The following is a 7,135-nucleotide window of genomic DNA, read 5'->3' as shown; positions in this document are numbered from 1 at the left end:
ATGCTCTTCTAGTCACACGCGGCGTTGCGAAGTGCAGGGCGTGCCACCTGACCTATACCCGGTCGGGAAGGTGATGAGATTGCCTCGCTTAGTTTCCTGCAGGGCATACATGTAAACGTTAAATACGAGCCTCGATCGGCTCTCAGGTTATCCTGTGAATCGGCTCAAGAGCCGATCCACCCATGATCCGTACGGGGTGTACGAATACTTGGTGGTCCTGCTTGATCAAGATGAAGCTAATGAGATCTACGACGATTTAGGGTTTTCACCACATAATCGGATCATCCTACTCCAGGTTGGGCCAGATGGCCACGCACGGTGCTCGTAAGCCGATCCTAAACAAGGCCAAAAAACCAACATGAAGTTGATCCTAGGAACATCCCGTTTAGGACTTGCGAACGCCACCCTACGTGCCACAGGATCCTCCCCCCTTTGTAAGGCCAAACTATTGCAGATATTAAACTAATCCTTGTAGAACAAGGAGCAATCGTAACGGATCAGATCTACTAAATAATGATCAAGCGGGGTGCCCCCCCACACCTGAGATAGGCGTGAGGACGGCTAGATATGCGAGGGTTGCACTACGTAAGCATGCTTAAACGAAGAACAATGCTAACCCTAACACATCTAATGATAACTACGTTGCTCGCCATCAAAAGCGCTTCGAGTACGAGCAACGCATGAACAACGTGGGGCTTGTGCTGCCTAGATCGCAAGATGCGATCTAGGCGGCATGTCGCTTACCGATAGAAACCCTCGAGACGAAGGAGTTGGCGATGCGCCGAGATTGGTTTGTTTTTGGGGTTGAACGTGAGTTGTTGTTTATTCCATAAACCCTAGGTACATATTTATAGTCCAGGGGACTTTCTAATGTGGGCGTGCACTAAACCGTGCACGAGTAAGATTCTATCTCTAAACTAAAATGCGATCTAATATGCTACGGATACACGGGCAATTAAGCCCAACTTGGTATAAAGGCCGATTCATGTAATTCTCCACGTATATTTCCTTAAGCCCATCTTGATTGCGGCCCACCTCCGACTTGGTCAAATCTTGGTGATAACACATGCCCCCTGGTTTTGGAAATATCATTTCCAAAATCATCATGCTCTTCTCTCGTCGGGTCATGTTGTGGCATCACCGTTAGTGTACCTCTTGTCTCTTCATATTTTGCGTGTGAGGAGCCATGATGCCGATAATGAAGGCAGCGAGATTTAGTGACATGGCATCAGTGGTATGCAAACAATCGGCTCTCCTTGAACAATCGGCTCTTTTTAAAAAACCCTCTTTTAATACTGAAGAAGCGTTTCCAGCCAGCCGTTTTGCCGATAGTCGAAATCACACGATCTTTTTTAAAAAAAAGGAAACCGATGGCGCCGCATCGGTCTCTCTCATAAACACACCGGGTAACGTTGAGCTAGCCATCCTTCCAAACGGTAACCCGCGACCTCCATCTGCAAAGACAGAGTCAGATCCCCAAATCGTCGCCTGAGCAGTTCCAATCCACCACCCCCTACACAGATCTCGACCGCGCGGCTTCCAATTTCTTCAACGCATCTCATGGCGGAATCAGCTAACACCGGTACCACGGTTTCTGGACTGAAGGTAATCCCCAACCTCCTCTCGCCGTTTGACTTTGACACGGGATTAATGCAAACGCCTGAATTAATGCCTCGTTCTGCCACTAATTTAGGTTTCAGACATTCTTCGCCTTACATCCTTCTCTCGCAAATTCGATGTGCCTCGGTCCTCGTTCTTACGAGAGCCCTGCCCTGTTAATCTCATGCGAAGCTAACGGGAATCCCCTTTGTGAGCCAAAACCTAGATCGACTTCCTGGGCCGACTGCCTGCGAGCCCTGGCCCAATCCCCCGAAGGTTGGGTGGCATGGTACGGTGAGGGTATCAAAATCCCATTATGCCACTTGGGAAACCATAGGAATAGCCGATGCCTCGTCATTATCGCTGTCTCCTCTTGAGAAGAATGAGAACATCTTGAAAACCATCGGCTACTTCGGTCCGGCGCACTGAATCTGTTTCATGTTTGGTCATGGCCCTATGACTCCGACCTCGTTGGATGTGGCCATGATCACGGGGCTAGACATTGCATCTCCCGACCCTTACTGCATTCAAGCCGCCAAAGGTCCCTTTCACTCTCTCCTCTAAAAAAGAGTGTACCAGCTGGGGTGCCTATCTCAATCGTTATATGAAAACCAAAGGCCCAGAGTGATGAGAGAGGAGCACACGAGCCTTCTTGAACTTCTGGTTGGAGCACTTCATATTCCGTGGTCCGTCACTTGCTCCTACCAAGAACTACCTCTCCCTGGCCTATGAACTCGCCAAAGGCACCCAACTTGGTCTAGGCAAGTTATTCCTTGGAGAGATTTATCGATCCCTTCAACTGATGTCTGTCAAACTGTTCACCCGCAAGACAGTTAAAACTGGCGGCCCCTGGTGGTTCATTCAACTGTGGGCCCAACTGTACTTCCAAAGCCAAATCCCAGACTTCCCATCGCTGACCAACTGCACCTTTCCGGATGAAAATGGCAAGGAAATTCGATGCACCAGCTACGGCCAAGCCCTGTATGGTCTCCCGGGTAGCAGATTGATCCCCAAGGAAGCAGAGGGTGGTTTAAGATTTTCTTCCAGGGTTTAGACAACCCCCTGTTCCACCCTTATACTGAATCGGCAAATTTTGAAAACCCCGTCTCTTTCCGATTGGACGACTTTGCCGATGACGCCGGCACACAGCACTTGTACTCCCTCATGATTCGTCCTTGCTTTCTCCCTGTTGGCATGAGCACCTCGAACCGGATCATCAAGCCCGGTTATGAGTGTTATCAACCGATAATAGCGGCTCGGCAGCTTGGTCTCGGACAGGTGCCCCCACACTTCTTCCTACACCACCGACGGCAAGTAGAGCTGAACCGCTCGACATCCTCACCGCCCAAAGGTGCTATACCTTTTTCGACGCTTTGGTCATACCAATTCCCCACGACCTCCATTTCTCCTTCACCACCGACGGTTTTGAAACTTGGTGGTCTATGTGGAAGACCCATGTCTTCGGAGGGCACTAGGACCGCAGCTGAAGGAGCTTGACGCCGAATATGATCCCCCGCCGACCGGGTACCGTCACTTAAGTATTTCTTGTAACTCGCCTTATGGTGATTGTCCGTGAACTCGACTCTCTTCTCTTGGCGGCAACAAGATGGCCCAGCTCCTACACAAGCCGACGGCTCCCCTTTCGTCTTTCTTCCTCCGGCACCAGTGGTTCTCTTCTGCCAGAGCTCGCCTCCCCTGAAGAAAGTTATAATGCAGAGTCAGCCGATTTCACCGAAATCGGCTTCTAGAGTAAAGCATCTTCGGGGCCCGTTGCCCCCGAGCCTCGACTCGGGCGAGGACGGCGGTGAGGAAGGTAGCGGCCGGGAAAACCCTGAAGCGTAAAGCTCCGGCCCAGGAAAGCTTGCGTGTAAGTTGGTTCGAGACCACTGCAGGTGTTCGTCCGCTTTTTCAAAGAATTTGTTCATGACGCGCTTGTATCCTTTCCTACGGGCCTCTACTCGAAGGATCCTCCCGGCGGAGCCGAAGAAACCAGCCGGGGAGAATCGAACTCGGGTGATTCCGAGAGGTCCACTACCCGGAGTCGAGACGGCTTCGCCGGCGCCGGCTTCCAAGAAGAGGTTGATCACCGGAACCCCTGTTCCTCGGGCCCCGACCGGATCGGGGTTACGTACGAAGCACCGCTGTGTCAAAAGGGCTCGTAAGAACCCACCAACCTCTTCATCAAGCCAGGAGGTCTCGAATGTAATGATCTTCGTGGTCACGCTTCCATGCTGTCCCGCTATCATTTGGATCGGCTAATCACTTCCTCTTGTAGGCCGCCGAAACTTCTAGCGGGGATGTTGAGGAGGTACAGAGGCCGTCCGCTACCCTGGATCTAGCTACCCCGACGCCCGCGGCTGTACGAGCGGTTGATTCAACCGAGTCCCCGGAAAAGCCGATCGTTACTTGCGCCGGCTGCTCCTCCCCCTTGGGAGAGGTATGTTTTTTCCTTTTGGTTCTGTCAGTTCCTTGTCACCTGCTAAACTCACTGTGTTTGCCTTGCCAGGGTTGTGATCTCTCGAGCTTGCTTGCGTTCGACCCAGCATCCATCGATCCCACCCCTTCCAAGGCAAGTGGGGAGCCAGACATCAGCACGGTCCGTGGCCAGCTCCAGCGCCTCAAGGACTTGCTCTCTACCTCTATTGAGGCTCGATTGAGAATTCCGAAGAAGTCAAAGGCATCCTCGCGGGTATCCATTCTCATCTCCCTATGACCACCGCAAGTGAAGCTTTGGCCCGCCGTCACCCTGTCGGTCTTCAAGTCACGGATTCAATCGGCTCGCCAAAGGATTACTCTTCGCCACTCCCAACTTCCGCCGAGAGCCGATATTGCCGAGAAGTGCCGACGGCTCAATGAGAAAAAGGCTGCTGCGGACGCCAAGACGGATACTTCTGCCACCCGTGCCGAACTCGAAACCTTGCACAAGGAGTTGGAGGACCTCGAAGAGAGGGTAAGGGTGACCAAACAGCTCATCCAAGATAAGGAGGCCCTTGTCGCCCGCTCTGAAGAAGAAGCAAAAGATCTCACAGCCCGATACGAAGACCGATCTGGCTGAAATCCGTTCCCTGAGCAATCAGCTGGTGACGGGTAAAGACGCAGATGATGAAGCTGAGATTGCTGAGGCGGAACGCATCCGTGTTGATGCTATTATCGCCCTCGGCGTGTTTCTCCAGTAAGGCCTTGATATGTTGATCGCTACGTTTGCAACGTTTTGCTTCTCTCCTTCTTGTTTTTTTTTTTATTATTAGCCGATTTTCCACCGGCTATCGTTTACCATCTTATTAGCCGATTTTCCACCGGCTATCGTTTACCATCTGTCCGGCGTGGTGACCGTATGCCTCCCTCGAGCCGAATCTGTCTGGTAACTACAGATATCGGCTCTGCGCTACGCCCAGGCGCTGTACTCGCGAGTCAGCCCCGTTGGGACTCGTGTAGTCGACGTGGCTGCTGTCCGTTAGATCGCCGCTGGACCCAAGCAACCATGTGGTGAACATAACCTCAGTCGGCTCGTCGGATCAAAGCCCTCTCATGAAGGTATCATAGTTCCCCTCGTGTAAATGCGGGGCACCGAGGCTCCGTCGGGAGGACGAGTAATGCGTCCGCATCAGCCGAAGTCTCGCTATCGGCCTTCCTTTGATTGTTTGTTTCGCGCATCAGCCGAGCAACGTAGTTACCCGGCAGATCCTCGTAGGTGACTGGCGTGCCGTCCGCCATCTCAGATGTAGATGGCGATGTGGTTGATGTAGACGATGGTCCCACCGGGCGTGCCAGAATGTGTTGACTGCCAAAACCCACCGGCGGGCAGCGGCCTTGTCAACACTGTAGAGCCGGGGGAGCCTAGAGCTGCGGCTGGCTGAGACCCCTCCGAGCGACGGCCCGCAATGCTCTTCTAGTCACACGCGGCGTTGCGAAGTGCAAGGGCGTGCCACCTGACCTATACCGGTCGGGAAGGTGATGAGATTGCCTCGCTTAGTTTCTGCAGGGGCATACATGTAAACGTTAAATACGAGCCTCGATCGGCTCTCGGGTTATCCCGTGAATCGGCTCAAAGAGCCGATCCACCCATGATCCGTACGGGGTGTACGAATACTTGGTGGTCCTGCTTGATCAAGATGAAGCTAATGAGATCTACGACGATTTAGGGTTTTCACCACATAATCGGATCATCCTACTCCGGGGTTGGGCCGGATGGCCACGCACGGTGCTCGTAAGCCGATCCTAAACAAGGCCAAAAAACCAACATGAAGTTGATCCTAGGAACATCCCGTTTAGGACTTGCGAACGCCACCCTACGTGCCACGGGATCCTCCCCCCTTTGTAAGGCCAAACTATTGCAGATATTAAACTAATCCTTGTAGAACAAGGAGCAATCGTAACGGATCAGATCTACTAAATAATGATCAAGCGGGGTGCCGCCCCCACACCTGAGATAGGCGTGAGGACGGCTAGATATGCGAGGGTTGCACTACGTAAGCATGCTTAAACGAAGAACAATGCTAACCCTAACACATCTAATGATAACTACGTTGCTCGCCATCAAAAGCGCTTCAATGCGAGCAACGCATGAACAACGTGGGGCTTGTGCTGCCTAGATCGCAAGATGCGATCTAGGCAGCATGTCGCTACCCGATAGAAACCCTCGAGACGAAGGAGTTGGCGATGCGCCGAGATTGGTTTGTTTTTGGGGTTGAACGTGAGTTGTTGTTTATTCCATAAACCCTAGGTACATATTTATAGTCCAGGGGACTTTCTAATGTGGGCGTGCACTAAACCGTGCACGAGTAAGATTCTATCTCTAAACTAAAATGCGATCTAATATGCTACAGATACACGGGCAATTAAGCCCAACTTGGTATAAAAGGCCGATTCATGTAATTCTCCACGTATATTTCCTTAAGCCCATCTTGACTGCGGCCCACCTCCGACTTGGTCAAATCTTGGTGATAACACCTACATAATTAACTATCTTCATGTGGTTCTTCGCATGAAGTTGGTTTTAATAATGTACAAAAGCATTATATTGTCACTACCATCTTGTTCCTTCTAGTGTTCATCCACAAATGGTTGGTCGTATGCTCCTACTTTAGCTGCTAGCTATTGTTTCTACCTGCTATTGTCACACTGCTTGTATGATTTATGCTATATGCATTTCCAATCTAGTTACTCTTATACTACGTCATTAACTTATAGCTATTTTTCATGAATGTTGTTGTCGCATAACATGTAGAGTTATGTTTGCGTGCATGTCCGATCTTTGTATTATGCAAGACTAACATATCAATGTTATTTTCCAAGTGATCTATCATGCAAACTTCTATTATAACCTCTAGCATTAACAAAAGTGACGTCAGAAAAGGTTGAAGTCTGAGTTCTTGGTTGGTAATTGTGGCAGTTTATTTCTGTTGTTATCTATATCATGTATGCATTGTTTCTACTGTCAGAGATTACACTTAAAACATTGCCATAACTATTATGTTCATGCTTTACTATGTTTCTGCCTATTTGAAATACATGTCTTGGAGCAATTGTGTAGCTC

This window comes from Lolium rigidum, chromosome 1 (genome assembly GCF_022539505.1).
Source record: "Lolium rigidum isolate FL_2022 chromosome 1, APGP_CSIRO_Lrig_0.1, whole genome shotgun sequence".
Taxonomy (NCBI): Eukaryota; Viridiplantae; Streptophyta; class Magnoliopsida; order Poales; family Poaceae; genus Lolium; species Lolium rigidum.
Note: the sequence above shows the minus strand (reverse complement) of the source record.